The sequence below is a fragment of the Arachis hypogaea genome, chromosome 1, assembly GCF_003086295.3.
Source record: "Arachis hypogaea cultivar Tifrunner chromosome 1, arahy.Tifrunner.gnm2.J5K5, whole genome shotgun sequence".
Taxonomy (NCBI): Eukaryota; Viridiplantae; Streptophyta; class Magnoliopsida; order Fabales; family Fabaceae; genus Arachis; species Arachis hypogaea.
Genome location: NC_092036.1, coordinates 42,301,374 through 42,321,483, shown reverse-complemented (window position 1 = coordinate 42,321,483; position 20,110 = coordinate 42,301,374).

The following is a 20,110-nucleotide window of genomic DNA, read 5'->3' as shown; positions in this document are numbered from 1 at the left end:
AAATTTAGTCACCATCTGATTTGTTTTTACCTAGTATTCAATTTCTTATTGCTGTCAATTTTATGAAAGTGAGATCTATAGTTTTATATAATGGATAATGGAATAATCTGTAACAACCAAATCCTAAATTTTGATAACTCTAGTCTTTAGGTATTTGTCATTTTATCTCTAAGTGGTTGAGTATTATATTGATATAAATAGAGACTTTGGGTTAAAGAAAAGGCTTTTCCAGGCCATAATGCTAAGACATATCCTCTTGAGATGTTGGCCTTGTGACCGAATTATGCATATTATCATTATTATGCACTTGCATTTTATATAATTTTTAGAAAGCTGTATTGACTTGTATTACTTGGGTGCTTCCCTTGCTAATTTGCTCTAGTTTCATTTTCATTGGCGGGGTGCAGAGATGAATATAATCCTAAGAGCGACTTATTGGATCAAGAGTTCATGCTGAGAGTGAAATGGTATCAACGGAAGGATGTAGAAGTAAACATGAAAAAGTAGATTTCATAATTTCAGTAAAGCTTTTTAATGTTAGCTATATGAGAATGTTAATCTGTTTCTTCTTCTGTTTAATTTCCCATGAACATAAAAGGTCGTGGCAAAAGGGTGAATGATTAGGCAGCCAATTGTTGGCTTAAATGAGGATCATGAACCTATAAACTTTGTTTATAGCTAATAAATTTCAGCGTAAATTGGATATTATAACTTGTAAGACATTAGGACTTGTAGATATATGCTTGAACATGATAGTTATTGTGGAGTTATGGCTTTATGCTAAAAGATATACAGTTTTGTAACTTGCTTTTTCATCTCTTGAAATTATATTTGGATGCCACACAATGTGTTCCTTATCTAGAATGTCAGCATGAAACGATTACTTAGTTATTAAGTTTTAAAAAATAAAGCTATAGTAGGATGACACAAATTCTCACATTTAAATTTCAATAGAAGATTTTTTTTTTGTTGGATTTGTATCTCAATGGGAGCTATAACTAGGTAGGCTTTTATCATTCACTTTCTAGCTTCGACCTTTTTCTTTGGAAGGAGGGTTAGAAATGGCTTGCTAAGCAACAATGGGTTTGTAGGGAAAAAAACTTGGGTTTAGTTCACAGTTAATGCATTGTCATAATTAGTTGCCACTGAAGAGATCTCATTAATTTGTTCTATTCTCATCCTTGTATTTTGGATGAGATGGAATGAGTCTTATAATGACTTTAGTTATCTACATGTAATATTTGGATGTCTTCTGTACTTTTTGAAACGAGATTTTACGTGTTATTACATGTAATAGATAATTACACTCTATTTTTATTTGTGTTGTTTGGACTATAAACATATCTATCTTATAATAAAACTTTTATGATTTAGATTTCTTGAATTTCTTATTTTTATATTTATTTGGTGATTATCATCATTTTCGGATGTGATTATGTTTTAAAAGAAATAAATCGTTTAAAATAAAACAGGCTATGGTCACGGTGAAAATCGTGACCAAAGATAACGCTATGGTCACGGTTTTAAGGAGGGGTGACCATAGACGCTATGGCCATGGTGAAAACCGTGACCATAGATAAGGCTATGGTGACGATTTTAAGGAGGGGTGACCATAGAGGCTATGGTCATGGTAAAAACCGTGACCATAGATAAGGTTATGGTCACGGTTTAAGGAGGGGTGACCATAGAGCTATGACCACGGTGAAAACCGTGACCATAGATAAGGCTATGGTCACGGTTTTAAAGAGGGGTGACCATAGAGGCAAAACCGTGACCATAGATGGCTATGGTCACGGTTTTAAAGAGGGGTGACCATAGATAAGGCTATGGTCACGATTTTTACGCGTGACCATAGATTAACCTATGATCACGGTGAAAAAACGTGGTCTAAAGTGTTAGAATTTGAAAATTGTAACCGTGACCATAGAAACCGTGACCATAGATGAAAAACCTGTGACCATAGACCTATGGCCACAGTAAAAAACGGTGACCATAGGTCCAGAACCATGACCATAGATCTATGGTCACCCTTTTTTCTTACTACCGTGATCATAGGTTTTTTTTTTAAGTGATAATTCCAAGCTTTACAAACAAAGACAAAGACAAATGCCAAGACAAATGAAACCACAATTCTGAGCTTCGTAAATAGAGACAAAGAGAAACCTCAAGACCAAATCAAAATCAAAGACAAAGACTAAAACTTGAACTGAAATTATTATAGCTTTTATTTCTAGTTCATGCCTTTTCACTCATAAGCTCTTTCTTTCTTAAATAATCTCTTACAGAAACATAAGCTTTTTACTTAAAACTAGGAAGACTTAAAAAACTAAAACTAAATCATCGAATTAAAATCCAATAAAGAAGAATAATGACCCTCAAAGTGCACTCTATCTTTTTCAATTTTCTTCTTGCCTTTTTTTCATGATTGATCCTCTTCTTATAACAAATCAGTAGCTCTTTATTCTAGCTCACTGTTGTTGTAAATTAATTCTTATTATTGTCATGATAATTTTCTTTTCTAATAATAGTTGCAATCTCTTCTAAATCTTTATCAAATCTTGTTTTTGATAGTTTATTGTTTCCACAAATAACCGAATTAACATAAATATCAATATCAAATTCTAAAACACTTAATAGTACGATCAATAATAAAATCAGTTAGGTCAAACTTAATTAGACCAACAAAATATTTGTCATCATAATAATTAGATAAAATATTTTTAATTCCACAATAAAGCAATAAGATTTGGCCTTTCTCAAAATCTTCTACTAAAAATCACATCAAAACATGAAAGGTGTAATTAGCTCAATCTGCCCTTTTCCGATGCCAAAAGGATAAAAAATTTGTCTCTCTTCTGATCGTATACGTACGAGGCTCACTACAATCCACATTTATAATATATATATATATATATATATATATATATATATATATATATATATATATATATATATATATATATATATATAGAGTGAGAATATAAAGGTTCCCATGAAGATAAAAAAATATAGATAAAAACTATATATAGAAATATGAATTCGATCGTAGGCATTCCTAGTTTTTCATTCTAAGCACAAACTTGTCTAGGATCTAAGTAATTCATTTAAACTATGAAGTATGGATATTTTATTGAGTTGTTATATCTGCGTATTAGATATATTTCAGATACGAAATTTATTGATATTTGTCTGACACACGTGTCTACTGTATCCAACTGTATCTTAATAAAAAATAAAAAATTATTCTCCAGACACATTTAGACACACTTAAATATCATCACGTGTCAGCATGTCTAATTTTATTCTTAATATATATTTTTAAAATAAATTTAGAAATAATATATATTATTATTATTTATTAAAATAAACAATATTTTAAATATTTTATATAATTAAAACAAGAGATAAAAAATTAATTTATATTTTAATATTAATAAAATATAAAAATATCATTATAATTTATCTAAAAATTATTTTAAATATATATATATATATATATTCTCATATCTTATAAAATTTTAAAATTTATGTATCACACGTATCTTATATCCATGCATCATAGCATTAAACTCAACATTTTCCTTGCCTTTTTAGCACAAACTCTTGACTTTGGCTCAACTCTATTCTCTGACATTACGCGTACCTTCATTACCTCCATATGACCAATAAACACAAGCAAATCCAGTCAGTATCAAATTGCAAACAAATCACATAATATCAATTAGCAATTAAACACATAATTGACATTTACAAGAAATTAAGTACACTAAAATAATACAAATAAATGCATATGATTTATGTATGTCCCTTTTCACCATGATCTCGTGGGTTGGTTATTTTTTCAGAGTCCACAACATATAGTATCATAGGAAAACCAAAATTTCTTAGAAGTTTGTCTCAGGAAAAATTTTTTATCACCTTCTCTTAAAGATATCAGGAAAAGTGTCCTATTATCTTTATAATTGAAAGCATCAAATAAGACCAAAATCATTTAGTATCATATGCATAAGCTCATCTTTATTGTTGTGCAAACTTTATCATGATTTTTATATTCATATTATCATAAAGACATACCAACTCTTAACATCAATAATATATCATTTTTATCATTACAATACCACAATGAATATTCATGAATGATATCAAATATTCATGAATGATATCAAATTTTTCTAGTGTCACATCCAACTTCACCATAAGTTCATAACTACCATATCCGCTGCTTAGTGAAAATAATCGAACAAATGTCTAATTTGATTCTCGAAATTTAAATTGAGCATTAATTAAATCTCTTATTTTTATAAATGATCAACTACGTTATTTAAATTGAAAAAAGTGAGTTATCGTTCGTCCTCGAATAAATTGTCGTCTTTAACAACCGTTAAGTACTAGTTTAACAATATAAAAACGATGTCGTTCAAGAAAAACCCGCGTAAAACCTACCCCGCCCATGCTGAGACCCAAAGTTTTAATCTTCCCTTTCTTCTTCTCAATCAACACTTCATTCCAAGAAACTATTGCCATCGGAAATTCCTTCACCACATGTTGCAAGACGCCAAGATCGAGCCTCACACTCTGTGCCTCTAACCATCCCCCGAAGCCATATATGGTTGGTGTCTCATGGGCATTGCCACGCAAGCCCATCACTGCGCCTTCTCGGATTAGAAGAATTAGAGTATCGTCTTTGTCGGTGACCCCTAATCTGTCTTGGAAGTCCCTTTGGCCTCTTTTCTGACCGCACGCTGTGTCTTCCTCCATGAAAATGTCTCTACTCTGATGCTATCATGACACTGTGAGAGAGAGAGAGAGGCATCAAAATTTAAAGATGTGATAATGGTGATGATGAGGGTGATGTGGGAACGAGGGTGACACAGTAAAGTGGGGTTGGGTAGTGAACATAAGGGTGGAGAATGGATGATACTCGGTTTACAAGTATAGAAGAGGCAAAGAGTAAGTTGAATGAGGTGGTGGAAATAGGTGGCATGGTGAGGTTGATGATGGAGACAAAAATAGGATGATAGTGGTGGTGGTGGTCGTAGAGGTGGTGGTAGTGGTAGTGGTGGCGGCGGCGGCAGCGGCTAAGAGCACGGTGGTGTTGATGATGGAGACAAAAAATAAATATTGGTGGTGGTTTGATAATGGCAGTGTACTCGGGGACGAACGAAAACTCACTTTTTTCAATTTAAGGGACGCAATTGATCATTTATGAAAATTAGGAATTTAATTGATGTGTGATTTGAATTTTGGGGATCAAATTGGACATTTACTCAATAATAATCACACTCACTTCTAAAATCAAACCATCAATTTTTCTTCATTTTTTTCAAAAATTTGTAGCTACTGTCATCCAAAGAATCGATTCTCTGGCTTAGATAATCTATTTTTTTGTGATTATTAAAAAATTGGTAATCACTCTCAACCAAAAAATTGATTCTTTGTTGCATTTCAGAACTACATTAATTCTTCTTACTCAAACCTTAGCTCTACTCAAAATCTAACCACCCTAAGCTCAATAAACTCATCATAACCAACATAACACTATCAATCAATAGGATTAACATGCAACATTTCTCTTTAATTTATCTGGAGAGGCTTTAAAACAAGCCCGAAAACTGAAAATTAACACAAACACATCTACTTGCACAAATTTAATCCAATTCTCCGCATCATAATTTACTCAACAGCATCTAAGTCTTGAATGTCCTAAATATACATACTTGTAGCTAGACTCAATTTATTTGACTATATATACCATTAATAATATTTCTTAACTAAATATCAAATTTTCAAAATTCATTAACCAAAATCACAATATTATAACCTAATCAATTTCAATATAATCATAAAAATCATATTTCTCATCCTCAACCTCAATCAAGAACTTATCATTATTCATTCCGTATTGTCAATATTGACATATACCAAATTATAAATGTATCTAATAGGGATGTACAAAACTCGGCCTGTCCCAAAGACCCGGTCCTAGATTTAATCATTTTAGGTTAAATTTGACCCGGCTTTATTAAAATTGGGTTAGTGATAAACCCCAATTTTAGGGTTTATTTTGTGTTAAATTTAGAGGATTTTTTCACTTTTTTTTCACATTTATCCAATAAAAAAGCATGATTTTTGTTATTCTCCTTTAATTGTGCTTAAGAGTGAAAACATGCTTTTTAGGTCTTAAAATAGCTAAATTTAATTCACCTTGATTCCATTAGATACCTTGATATGTTTGTTAAGTGATTTCAGGTTTAGGAGGCAAAGATTGGAATTGAGGGAATGAAGAAAAAGCATGTAGAAATGGAGAACTCATGAAGAAATGAAGGAATCGCAAAGCTGTCAATCCTGACCTCTTCGCACTTAATCGATCATAACTTGAGCTATATAAGTCCCAATGAGGCGGTTTTAGTTGTGTTGGAAAGCTAACATCTGGGATTTCAAAATGATATAAGATTTGCCATAGTTTCCTAGCGTTTAGGGATGCGTATGGATAATGTACGCATATGCATGGGAAGCTGCACATGACTCACTAAAGGCAACTCGTGGCCAGTGATTTCTGAAGCATTTTGGACCCAATCCAACTCATTTATGATGCTATTTAACCCAAGAATTAAAGAGGGATGAATCATCTAGTTAGTTAATTATTTTTAGTTTAGTTTTGGAGGGAAAGTTAGTTTCTAGAGAGAGAAGCTCTCTCTTCTCTCTAGAATTAGGATTAGGTTTAGGTTAATCTTTTAGATCTAGATCTACTTCTTCTCTTGCTTCAATTTTTCTTTTGCTTTATGAATTCTCTTGTAGATCTACATTTCTTCTCAATGCAATTGGTAATTTCTTTGTTGTTTCATGATTGTTTTGCCTTTCTATTGTTAATCTCTTGCTTTTGTAGTTGTAAATTCCTCTAATTCTTGCAATTCATGTTGTTTACCTTTATTGCCTTTTATGTGTTTGATGAAATGCTTCTTCTAGTTATGAGTTAGATTTTGTTCCTCTTGGCCTAGGTAGAGTAACTAGTGACACTTGAGTTATCAAACTCTCTTGTTGGTTAATAATTAGAAATTGCTAATTGACTTGAATGCCACCAAACCTAGTCTTTCCTTAGGAGTTGGCTAGACCCAGTGTGTTATTTAAACATGGTCTGGGCCAAGGATTGGGTCACCTGACTCGCCTTAGTAAAAGTAAAATTCACTGATCTATTTCTTTAGCATCATCATTCACATCATCATACGCCACTCCTTCTTCATTATCATTCACCACAACACTATATCACACCTTCTTCTTCTTCTTCTGTCCCTGCCACACTGTCAAATCAGTTGTCATTGCTGTCGCTGAGACATATTTAAGAAGTTCTCCTCGTTGATTTGCTCTCAATGCTGTCTCTAAGCATATCAAATGTCAATGCCGCATATGTTATGCCTCGCCATAACCGCCTTGATCTGTTGCACCTCCCGTCTTTGCCCAAATCTGTTCTGCCTTCCATTGCCACGTTGATTTGGGCCCCTCACGACCTCACTATTGTTGTTTCTGTTTTTCTTCCCGAAGTTGATGTTGTCCTTCAATCTTACCGTTATCAAAGTTGGTTCGTGCTCACCGCCACCACCATTCTTCAGCTTCTTCACTGTTGTCGTCAACCACTGGGCCAGCATATATCCCCATTGTCCACCGCACTAGTGCCTATGCCGTCACCCATCGTTGATGCTGAGTGCTGATATTGTTGTCAGGGACGAAATTACATACTAGGGAGGGGAGGCAATGACCCTCCCCCACCCCAAAATATTTTTTTATATAAAAAAAAAAGATTGGCCCTCAAGTTAAAAAATATGGCCTTTTCCAGTCACTCAGACTTCATAAATTTAGTTGGGGCTATAGACTTAATTTGGGTCATAGACTAATTGTAGTTTTAAGTACAAAAAAAAACTAATAAGTTATGTAGTATCTGATGTATTTTTAAATAAAATTAAATTTTTTTCTTTTTTCTCTCCTTTATAGTGCCGCTCTCTGAATCTCTAACCAAAAAAAAAATAGAACAGTCATTCACTCATTTTTCTCTTCTTGTCTCTGTACGTTATTTTTTTATTTTTTTTATGAATCTTACTTTAATTAATTCCGTATTAACATGTACGTCTTTTTTTTTATTTGACTTGTAAATTGTAATTGTTATTTGTGAAGAAATCAAGTTCCACTTTTTTATATATTGAAAAAGAAATTGTAGCTAATTTCAGTATAGATTTAATAATAAATAACTTTAAATTAAAGCAAAAATGTTGAGCCCAATTATTTATGTAAGTTGCAAATTTTAATTCATTTCAATTCTAATAATATTATTATTGATTTTTTCATTGTATAAGTTATAGTTATGGTTTAAATTATTTAAATGAAGCATCAATACATTTTGTTAATAATTTTTTATAATTTTATAGAAAACGTCTAAAAAGGAATTGAATAATATTTGTATATTTTAAATACAACAACCTATTTTTATAATATTTGAGGTTAATTTTAAGATATTTGTGTTTAATTATTTTAATATACGATATGTTCAATTATCTTGTCAAGGAGCAAGTTTAAATCTTAATTATTATTTTAAATTAATTTTTTATATATTTTGAATTATTTTTCATTAAAATAAAAAAACTCAAAAAAATCTTGGTCCCCCGCTAAATATTATTTGGTTTATATATTTTGGTTTTTGGATTGTTTGCGATTTTTTTCTTTGCTTTTGGGAAACTAAAATAAATCCATCGATAAGCAGTTTTCGGCGACATTTATACGGTCAATCCAAGGACGATGGTAATCTATTTAGCAGCAGATTATTTCATTATCCGAGGATAAATCCAATGGTACTCAACGTTTTTTTAGTAGTATTTGGTGTGCCCATAAGTAATGTGATTTTATCGGATCTAGTGTCGGATAAGGGTCGCAAAAATATACTCAATCATTATTTAGGGTTGGGTATAGACCAAGACAAATCCAGTTTCACCCGATCCTATGTACACCCCTAGTATCTAATCCATAGTTCATACAAACATTATATAGCATTTACCATAAATAAATCCTACATATTTTAACGACTCTTAGAGCCTTTGTGGGTCAAGATTTGACCTTTGTCTACTCACTAATTAGCCAAATATTCCAATTAACACTTACCCTATTATAGGGATTTGGAAAATTAGGGAAAAAAGAAGAGAAAGTCCTTTTTATCTTAGTGCCATGAAATTTTGAGATAACAAGATTTCACAATTTTTATGTTCTTAGAACACTAAAATAAAAAGTTATCCAAAATTAAAAGTAAGGAATGTTTTCCTAAGTTCTTACCCAAAATAAGAGGAGATGAAAGTTTTCTCGAGTTCTTATTGAAAAAATTGGTATGGTTTCATAGAAGAAAAAGAGTGATGTCTTTATATCAGTGTGTAATTTCAATCAAAGCTCCGAATTAATTAATAAGTGAGGTTGATCAAATCTATTAAGTGACAAACCAAAGAATTACCTCATTTTATTTGATCTCTATCTCAATATGTTTATTTTTATTATATCTACCTTTGTATTTTCATTCCAAGACAATTGTTCATACCATGATCCAATAACTGAAAGCCAGGCCCAAAAATACGTAAAGGTCCACCAATAGAGGTGGACCTCACTATAAACCTGACCTCTTTAAGAAGGTCGAACAACAACATAGAGGTCCAGCTTTACTTGACCTAATAAATAATTGCCTCCTTAAATCTCTCCTACTATCTCTACCTCATCTAGAAGATAGATCTTAACAAACTCTCAAGATAAAGGAAACGCTTATCCATCAGAAAAGATAGACTACTCCAACAAAGGTGGTTATCTACTCTACTATAAATACACTGGAAGCCCACAAGTATAACACGCGTTCTAATCTACTAAAAACCTACTAAAAGACCTTGCTAACTTAAGTATCGGAGTCTCTTGCAAGTACCACCCCCAACCTCCTCACGAGAAACTCGGACAGGCGGCACTTCGGCGCCAAAGAGGTCGGATACTGCCACAGAAAGGGATCAGAACCTCACGTTCAGGCCCAAATCAACGTTTCAGGTAATTCTTGGAACATTGGCGCCATTGCCGGGGACCTAGGATCCACCTTCTGACAAATGGCATACCACGAGCATAGAGATGGCTACACAGCATCTAAGTCTGAGCCAGAAGATTAGCCAGAAGACCAAGCCCTCTTGCTCCCACCTCCACCACCACACCATGGCCCCCACAGGGAAGGGACCTTAAGAAATCTTCAAACAGAGAGAATCCAGTCCGAGGTCTACCATACCGAGGCTGAGGACCAACCTCACGCAAGCGAGATCCTGGATCTTGTTCATGTCCAAGGAGATTGGTGCACGAATTCCCATGCTTCGTAAAGCTTAACCAGCAAGTGCACTGGATCGTCCAAGTAGTACCTAACCGAGTCAAGGTCGATCCTACGAGAATTGTGGTTTGAAGCAAGTTATGGTTATCTTGTAGGTCATAGTGAGGCGGATAGAAGAGTTGTTGGATTTGTGAGATCTGAACTAGCTTGATATGTTTACATTGATAATCTTAAATCTTAGATGGTTAAGGCTTGGAGTTGCTTTGTCCTTCTGGATTAACTCTGGTCTTAATGTCTTCTTCAATTTTGAATAATTTCTTCTATGGCAGGCTGTATGTGATTAACGCCGTATGGCCGCGGTCATTAATGTCCCCTGCTTCAGATCAAATGTCGGGTCAGCGGTCATCCAATCTGAACGGGTTGAAGCTCCTACAGTTCATTCTCTTTGGTGATCCTACTCAAAATACCACAGACAATGTCAAATCTTTCGGATCAGAGAATGCTGCGCCTTTGGGTTCTAGCCTCTACCACAGAGACCCTAATCTCCCTGTAAATCGGCTGAACAAGTGTCTCGAGATGTCCTCAATGAAGTCGTGGATTAGCAGTGTAAGAGATGTATAATCAAGCTGGCGGTTCGATGCTTTCCAGTTATGTATTCACACGAACCCATGAACACACGGGTGGTTGTCAGGCACGCGGTCATAGTATGATGAACGGAGCTGATTGTCACAGATCATCACATTCATCAAGTTGAAGAACAAATATACATCTTAGAATTGAATCAAAACACGGATTGAAGAGAAATAGTAATACTTTTATTAAATCATAGAACTCAGCAGGGCTCCTCCTCTCAACCTAGGAGGTTTAGAAACTCATACTGATAGAGAATACAATGATAGAATTTGAAAATATGGTGTAGGTCCCCCCTTAATGAGAAGTGTAAAAGTTCTTTAAAAACTAAACTAATAACTATGGATTACATAAAAAAAGGTAAAACAGTCTTTTAGTGCTAAAATCCACTTATGGGGCCCACTTGGTGAGTGTTTGGGATGAACTTGATGAGATCCACGTGCTAGGAGGCCTCTAGGGCATTGAACGCTGGCTAGGGGGTCCTCTCTGAGCGTTTGGATGCCTGGTCTCCTCTTTTGGGCGATGGACGCCTAAAATGGGGCAGGAGGCTGGCGTTGAATGCCAATTTTGGGCCTTCTATTCCATGAGAACGCTCCATTTGGACTTTTTTAGCTTCAGAAAAGCTCTTCTGAGTGCAAGGAGGTCAGATCTGGATAGCATCTGCAGTGCTTTCTCTGTTTCTGAATCAGACTTTTGCTCTAACTCCTCAATTTCTGCCAGAAATTACCTGAAATTGCACAAAAATACACAAACTCAAATTAGAATCCAAAAATATGAATTTACACTAAAACCTATGTAAACTTAATAAAAATTAAACAAAACGTACTAAAAACTATATGAAAATGATGCCAAAAAGTGTATAAAATATTCGCTCATCAGGGTCGACTACAACAGCTCGAACACGAGGCTGAACGACAACGAGAAGCAGAACAGAAGTTGCGAAAAGAAGTAAGGTGACGAAAGGAGTTAAAAGACAAGTTACGTAAATTGGAAGCTGATTTACAAAGGGAGAATAATCGGGCGGAGCGTGAGAAAAGTCCCTTGGGAGTGCAAGATCCGTTTACAGAAGAGATCATGAAGGCTAAAGTTCCTAGGAACTTCAAGTACCCTGACATGGATCTCAATTATAGAACGTCCGACCCGAGCCATCATCTCAATAACTTCAGAAGCAAAATGTACTTGGTCGACACCTTCGACACCACTCACTGCAAAGCCTTCCCGACTACGTTAGCCAAAGCTGCAATGAAATGGTTTGATAGTCTACCCCCCAAGTCGATCACTAGCTTTGACGACCTAGCGAAAATTTTTTTGACCAAATTCTCTATCCAGAAAGATAAAACGAAGCATGCCCCCGAGCCTGCTGGGAGTAAAGCAAGAGGTCAGGAAAAATCCTCCGTGACTATATGGAAAGGTTCAACAAAGCTTGCTTGAAAATTTAAAGTCTACCAACCGAAGCTATAATTATGGGTCTAGTCAATGGCCTTAGAGAATGGCCATTTTCTCAATCAATATCCAAAAGATACCAGACTTCTCTAAACGAGATCCAAGAAAGGGCAGAAAAATACATTAACATAGAGGAAAACTCCCGACTCATGGAACCTCCTTCGCGATCTAACCTACCCTACAATCAAACCCTGGACAAAGAAAGGGAACTCAAGAAAAAAGAGGAGAAAAATGTAGAAGAGCCTCGAAAGTATCAAAACTACACCACTCTAAGGGTTTCTGGTGAATGGATTTTTGTGTGGTCTAGAAATTCACAATAAACTCTCGTTGCAAGTATAGTTTCTAAACCAACAATAGTCCTTTCATACAAAAATTTGGTTGTCACAAGTAACAAACCCCTAAAAATATAAACCGAAGTATTCAAACTTCCTGTCGTTCTCACTAGGAATCGCAATAAAGTGTTCTTATTATTGGTTAGAGGTATGTTTTGGGGTTTTTGGAATAAGAGACTAGAATTGTAAATTGCAAAGTAAATAAACTAATAACTATGAGAGCTCTTGGCAAGGTATAAGAATTAGAAGTCCTATGAGAATTGTGTATTGCTCCCACTTAGTCAACCTCTAACTATGGAGGAAGGTCAAGTGGATGAATCAATTTGATTACCCAAGTCCTAGTCAACTCCTAAGGAAAGACTAGCTTTATTGGAATTCAAATCAATTAGCAACTTCTAATTATCGATCAACAAGAGAGTTTGATAACTCAAGTGTCACCAATTACTCAACCTAAGCCAAGAGGAGAAAATTCTACTCTAGCATCATTTCAAGCATTTAATCAAACACTTGAAAGGCATCAAACAAAAGTAAGATAAAATTGCAAGAAAAGTAAATCCACAATTACTAATATCAAGAAATTAACAATCAACAAATCAAATCAACAATAAAGGAACATGAATCATAAATTGCATTAAAAGAGAAATAGAAGAAACAAGAGTGCATCAACATAAAAATAAAGAATTACAAGGAGTAAAGTACAAAATTAGAGAGAGGAGAAGTATAGGAACAAGAAATTGTAAAGGAAAAGTAAATCAAAGCATGAATTAAACCTAGATCTAGGGAAGAATTAAACCTAATCCTAATCCTAATTCTAGAGAGAAGAGAGAGATTCTCTCTCTAGAAACTAATTCTAAAATAAAAATAAACTAATTGGTAACTAACTTGTTCATTCCCCTTCAATCCTTGGGTTAAATAGCATCATAAATGAGTTGGATTGGGCCCAAAATGCTTCAGAAATTGCTGGCCACGAGTTGCCTTTAGTGAGTCATGTGTGAGCATCAATTCATACACGTACATCACGCGTACGCATCCCTAAACTTCAGGAAAATATGGCAAAATTTATATCATTTTGAAGCCCCGGATGTTAGCTTTTCAATGCAACTGAAACCGCCTCATTTGGATCTCTGTAGCTCAAGTTATGATCAATTAAGTGCAAAGAGGTCAAGATTGACAAATTTACGATTCCTTCATTTCTTCATGAGTTCTCCATTTCTACATGCTTTTTTCTTCATTCCTTCAATCCAATCTTTACCTCCTATACCTGAAATCACTTGACAAACATATCAAGGCATCTAATAAAATCAAGGGGAATTAAATGTAGCTATTTTAGGACCCAAAAAGCATGTTTTCACTCTTAAGCATAATTAAAGGAGGATTTACAAAATCATGCTACTTTAGTGAATAAATGGGAGACAAGTTGACAAAACCCTCTAAATTCAACACAAGATAAACCTTAAAAATGGAGTTTATCAATTTTCCTGATCGATGTTTACAGAGAGATATGTCACACGGAGATGCTTCCACTACCTCGTCCAATTAAGCACAGGAAAGATGGAAGTCGGATAGAATATTGCGGGTATCATAAGCTTTATGGCCATTCAACTAATTAATGCTACGACTTAAAGAGTGTCATCGAAAAGTTGGCCAGAGAAGGCCGACTTGATAGATATCTGGCAGACAGGTCGGACGACCCGAGGAAGAGAAGAAAGGATGAAGAAGGAGGATGACCAGAACGCCCTCTTCACACCCCCTAAGTGACATATACACATGATTAATGGTGAGTTTGCAGGAGGAGGAATATCAAAATCCTCATGAAAAAGGCACCTCAAGGAAATATATCAAGTCGGCGAGGACAGTCAATCGTCCAACTGACCCACTATCCCCTTTACTAAAGAGGATGCTCAAGGGATATTACCAGGGCACGACGACCCAGTGGTGATAACTATAATTCTAGCAAACACTAACCTCCATCGAACCTTGGCAGACCAAGGTAGCTCGGCGGATATTCTGTTCAAACCCGCCTTTGACAAGCTCAGGTTAGAGGAAAAGGAGCTAAGGTCAGGGACACTAAGTGTTGACTACATTGTTGTCAATGTAACTTCAACCTACAATGTCCTAATAGGTCGGACAAACTTGAATCGACTTGCGGTTGTCATCTCCACCCCACATTTTTGCATGAAATTTACCAAAGCTGAAGGGATTGCCACTATCAAAGGAGACCAAAAGTTAGCAAGAAAAAGCTATAACAAGAGCCTTAGTTTGAAAGGTAGCTCGGAAGGCAAAGAAGTCAATACAATCGAGTTAGGTGGAGTCCGAGATCGAGAAGAACTATGACCTCAACCTGAAGGCAAAACAGAAGAGATACAAATCGGAGATCATCCCGACAAGACAACGAGTATAGGGAAAATCTGGAGAAAAACCTAAAGAAATAACTCGTTGAATTGCTGAGGAAAAACTCCAATCTCTTTGCCTAGAAAGCCTCTGACATGCTTGTTATTGATCCCAACCTAATGTGCCATAGGCTTGCTGTGTACCTAGATTTCCGACCTGTTCAGCAGAAGTGCAGAAAGCTCGGACCAGAGTGAACACAGGTCATAGAAGAGCAAGTGCAGGCCCTGCTAGAAGCAGGATTTATAAGAGAGGTGCAATATTCGCTTTGGCTAGCCAATGTTGTATTGGTAAAAAAGTAAAACGAAAAATAGAGAATGTGCATTGATTACATCGACCTCAACAAAGCCTACCCTAAAGATCCTTATCCATTCCCCAACATTGATGCTCTGGTCGACTCTGCCTCAGGCTACAGATACTTGTCCTTTATGGACGCCTACTAGGGATATAATCAAATTCTGATGTACAAACCAGATCAAGAAAAGATCTCGTTCATAACTCAAAAGGCAAACTATTGCTACATAGTAATGCCTTTTGGATTGAAGAATGCAGGAGCTACCTACCAGAGATTGATGAATAAGGTGCTTTCCTCTCACATAGGAAAACTCATGGAAGTAACATGCTCATTAGGACCAAAGAGGATGGAATACTATTGTGCGACCTCTCGAAAGTATTCTCCACTATAAGGAAGCATGAAATGAGATTAAATCCCTCAAAATGCACCTTTGCAGTAGAAGCTGAAAAGTTCTTAGGGTTTATATTGACTCAAAAAGGCATAGAAGCAAACCCTGACAAATGTCAGGCTATCCTTAATATGAAGATCCTGACTTGTGTTAAAGAAGTCCAAAAACTAAATGGAAGGTTGGCTGCTCTATCCAGATTTTTAGCAAGGTCAGCTCTAAAATCTCTTTCCTTCTACTCAATTCTAAGGAAAGGGAAGCAATTTGAATGGATCCCAAAATGTGAATAGGCCTCCAAGACTTCAAAACATTCTTGGGATAACCACCCATACTTACCCGACTTGAAAAAAGGGGAAGAACTCGTGCTATACCTATCAGTTGGAAGTCGGGCTATAGCCTCGGCCCTAGTCCGAGAAGACGAAAAGGAGCAGCAACCTATATACTTCGTTAGCAAAGCCTTACAAGGGGCAGAGCTGAATTATCAAAAGATAGAGAAGTTTACTTATACCCTTATTCTTATATCTCGAAGGCTTCGACCTTACTTCCAGGCCCATACCATTAAAGTCCACACTAATTGACCAATGAAAACTATCCTACAAAAATGGACTTGGCTGGGAGGATTCTAAAATGGGCTGTAGAGCTGTCTGAATTTGATTTAAGATATGAAACTCGGACAACCATCAAATCACAATACCTCGCCGACTTCATCGCTAAATACACTGAAAGTCCCGAAAACCCTGCTACATGGAGTCTGTACGTAGATGGGTCATCAAAAAATATGGAAGCGGAGCTGGTGATATTCTAGAAATCAATCAAAGAACTCAGATAGAACTATCCTTAAGGTTTGAGTTCCCTGCTTCTAATAATCAGGCAGAATATGAAGCCCAACCTTAATTATTTATTTCCTTTTATTTTAAATTGGACATGTCACGCCTAACAATACTGAGGGTGTCCTGCCAGTATAAGGGAAACAAGGGCTCTTTGTTCTCGGGTAGAAAGAAAGGTCGGGTACTTACAACGCCTTTGACCTTAAAAAAGTGGTTTTTGAAGTCATGAAAAGAGTCGTCAAAGATGGAAAAAGCCTTCCCGATTTCTTGGTGGAACTGTACGGTATGGTGGCGACAAAGAGATAGAAAAAATGTTCAAAGTAGGTTGAATGTCCAACTCTCGACATAAGAGCTGGAACATTTTCATGAAAGCCCCAGAGTTCAAGTGCAGTTGAGAAGGGGCAAGGTTAGAAGATTGCAACACCTCTATCTCAAAATATGTGAAAGGAAGTTGGACACGTAGCCTAGTGAAAAAGCAATCATAGGCATAAAAGAAAGTTTGTTCTAACTCCACTATAGAGGGGAAATACACTCTCTCCTCAGGGTCGGGTAGTTCTACAACATAGCTCATCTCATCCTCCCTATTCTCACAAATATTATGGTGTCTACGGAACTCATCATAGTACTCTTTATCGGTTACCAGGACACAACCCAAAACAGTATTATCTACCCAAACCTGAAGAGCAGGGAAAACTTTAGTCAACATGTTCAAAATAACGCGGCGAGACATAAACGCTATATCTACAAACGTAAAAATAAAGAAGGCTGATGAGCGGATAATTTGTACGCTTTTTGGCATTGTTTTTAGTATGTTTTTAGTATGATCTAGTTAGTTTTTAGTATATTTTTATTAGTTTTTAGTTAAAAATCACTTTTCTGGACTTTACTATGAGTTTGTGTGTTTTTCTGTGATTTCAGGTATTTTCTGGCTGAAATTGAGGGACCTGAGCAAAAATCTGATTCAGAGACTGAAAAGGACTGCAGATGCTGTTGGATTTTGACCTCCCTGCACTCGAAGCAGATTTTCTGGAGCTACAGAAGCCCAATTGGCGCGCTCTCAATGGCGTTAGAAAGTAGACTTCCTGGGCTTTCCAGCAATATATGATAGTCCATACTTTGCTCAAGATTTGATGGCCCAAACCGGCGTTCAAAGTCACCCTCAGAAATCCCAGCGTTAAACGCCGGAACTGGCACCAAAATGGGAGTTAAACGCCCAAACTGGCATAAAAGCTGGCGTTTAACTCCAAGAGGAGTCTCTACACGAAAATGCTTCATTGCTCAGCCCAAGCACACACCAAGTGGGCCCGGAAGTGGATTTTTATGTCATTTACTCATCTCTGTACACCCTAGGCTACTAGCTCTCTATAAGTAGGACCTTTTACTATTGTAGAAAAAATCTTCTGATCTTTGGAATCTTTTGATCTTTAGATCTTTTGATCATTGGGAGGCTGGCCTCACGGCCATGCCTAGACTTTGTTCTTATGTATTTTCAACGGTGGAGTTTCTACACACCATAGATTAAGGTGTGGAGCTCTGCTGTACCTCGAGTATTAATGCAATTACTACTGTTCTTCTACTCAATTCCGCTTGTTCTTGTTCTAAGATATCGCTTGTTCTTCAACTTGATGAATGTGATGATCCGTGACACTCATCATCATTCTCACCTATGAACGTGTGACTGACAACCACCTCCGTTCTACCTTCGATTGGGTGAATATCTCTTGGATTCTTTAACCGGAATCTTCATGGTATAGGCTAGAACTGATGGCGGCATTCAAGAGAATCCGGAAGGTCTAACCTTATCTGTGGTATTCTGAGTAGGATTCAATGATTGAATGACTGTGACGTGCTTCAAACTCCTGAGGGCGGGGCGTTAGTGACAGACGCAAAAGAATCACTGGAATCTATTCCGGCCTGATCGAGAACCGACAGATGGATAGCCGTGCCGTGACAGGGTGCGTTGAACATTTCCACTGAGAGGATGGGAGGTAGCCACTGACAACGGTGAAACCCTTGCTTAAGCTTGCCATGGAAAGGAGTAAGAAGGATTGGATGAAGACAGTAGGAAAGCAGAGAGACGGAAGGGAAGGCATCTTCATACGCTTATCTGAAATTCCTACCAATGAATTGCATAAGTATCTCTATCTTTATCTTTATGTTTTATTCGCATATCATCATTCATATCCATTTGAGTTTGCCTGACTAAGATTTACAAGGTGACCAAAGCTTGCTCCATACCAACAATCTCTGTGGGATCGACCCTTACTCGCGTAAGGTTTATTACTTGGACGACCCAGTACACTTGCTGGTTAGTTGTGCGAAATTGTAGTGATCACAATTTCGTGCAACAAGTTTTTGGCGCCGTTGCCGGGGATTGTTCGAGTATGGACAACTGACGGTTCATCTTGTTGCTTAGATTAGGTATTTTTTTCTTCAGAGTTCTTAAGAATGAATTCTAGAGTTTCATGATGATTTGTTGAAGTCTGGCTGGCTGTGAAGCCATGTCTAATTCCATTGGACCGAGGTTTCAACTTATCATCACAAGAGCTTGTTGATTTCTATCAATCTTGCTTTTGGAGCAGTGATCTGCTAAGGCTTGGCTGGCCATTGGCCATGTCTAGTGTTTTGGACCGAAGCTTTCCTTGAAAGCTTGGCTGGCTGTGAAGCCATGTCTAATTCCTGGACCGGAGTCTTAGACTAAACATTGCATGATTCCTGGAATTCTCATTAAGAATTTTGATATCTTTTTCCACTTAATTTTCGAAAAAAGCACAAAAAAAATTACAAAGTCATAAAATCCAAAAATATTTCTTGTTTGAGTCTAGTGTCTCATGTTAAGTTTGGTGTCAATTGCATGCATTCATTCATGTATCTTAGTGATCTTCAAGATGTTCTTGATGATTTCTTACTCTAATCTTTAAATTCTCTTGACTTGAGTGTTTTGTGTGTCTCATATGCATTCTCATTAGTGTCAGTAGTATACAAACTGCTAAGTTTGGTGTCTTGCATGCATTGTTATTTGATTCTTGTTGCATTTTGATTTTTCCTTATTATCAAAAATCCAAAAATATTTTTAATTTGTGTCTTCTCAAGTCAATAATACAGAGAATTGAAGATTCAGAACATACAGCAGAGGAATTACACAGAAAAAGTTGGGCGTTCAAAATGCCCAGTGAAGAAGGACAGAATGGCGTTTAAACGACAGCCAGGGTACCTGGTTGGGCGTTTAACGCCCAAAAGGGTATAGTTTTGGGCGTTAAATGCCAGAATGTGCACCATTCTGGGCGTTTAACGCCAGGATGGCACAGGAGGGAAGATTTTGTTTTCAAATCAATTTTTTTTTAGTTTTCAAAATCTTTTCAAAATCAAATCTTTTTCAAATCATATCTTTTCAATCAAATCTTTTTCAAAATCAATTTCTTTCTATCTTCAAAAATACTTGCTATCAATCAATGATTTGATTCAACATTTCAAGTATGTTGCCTTTTC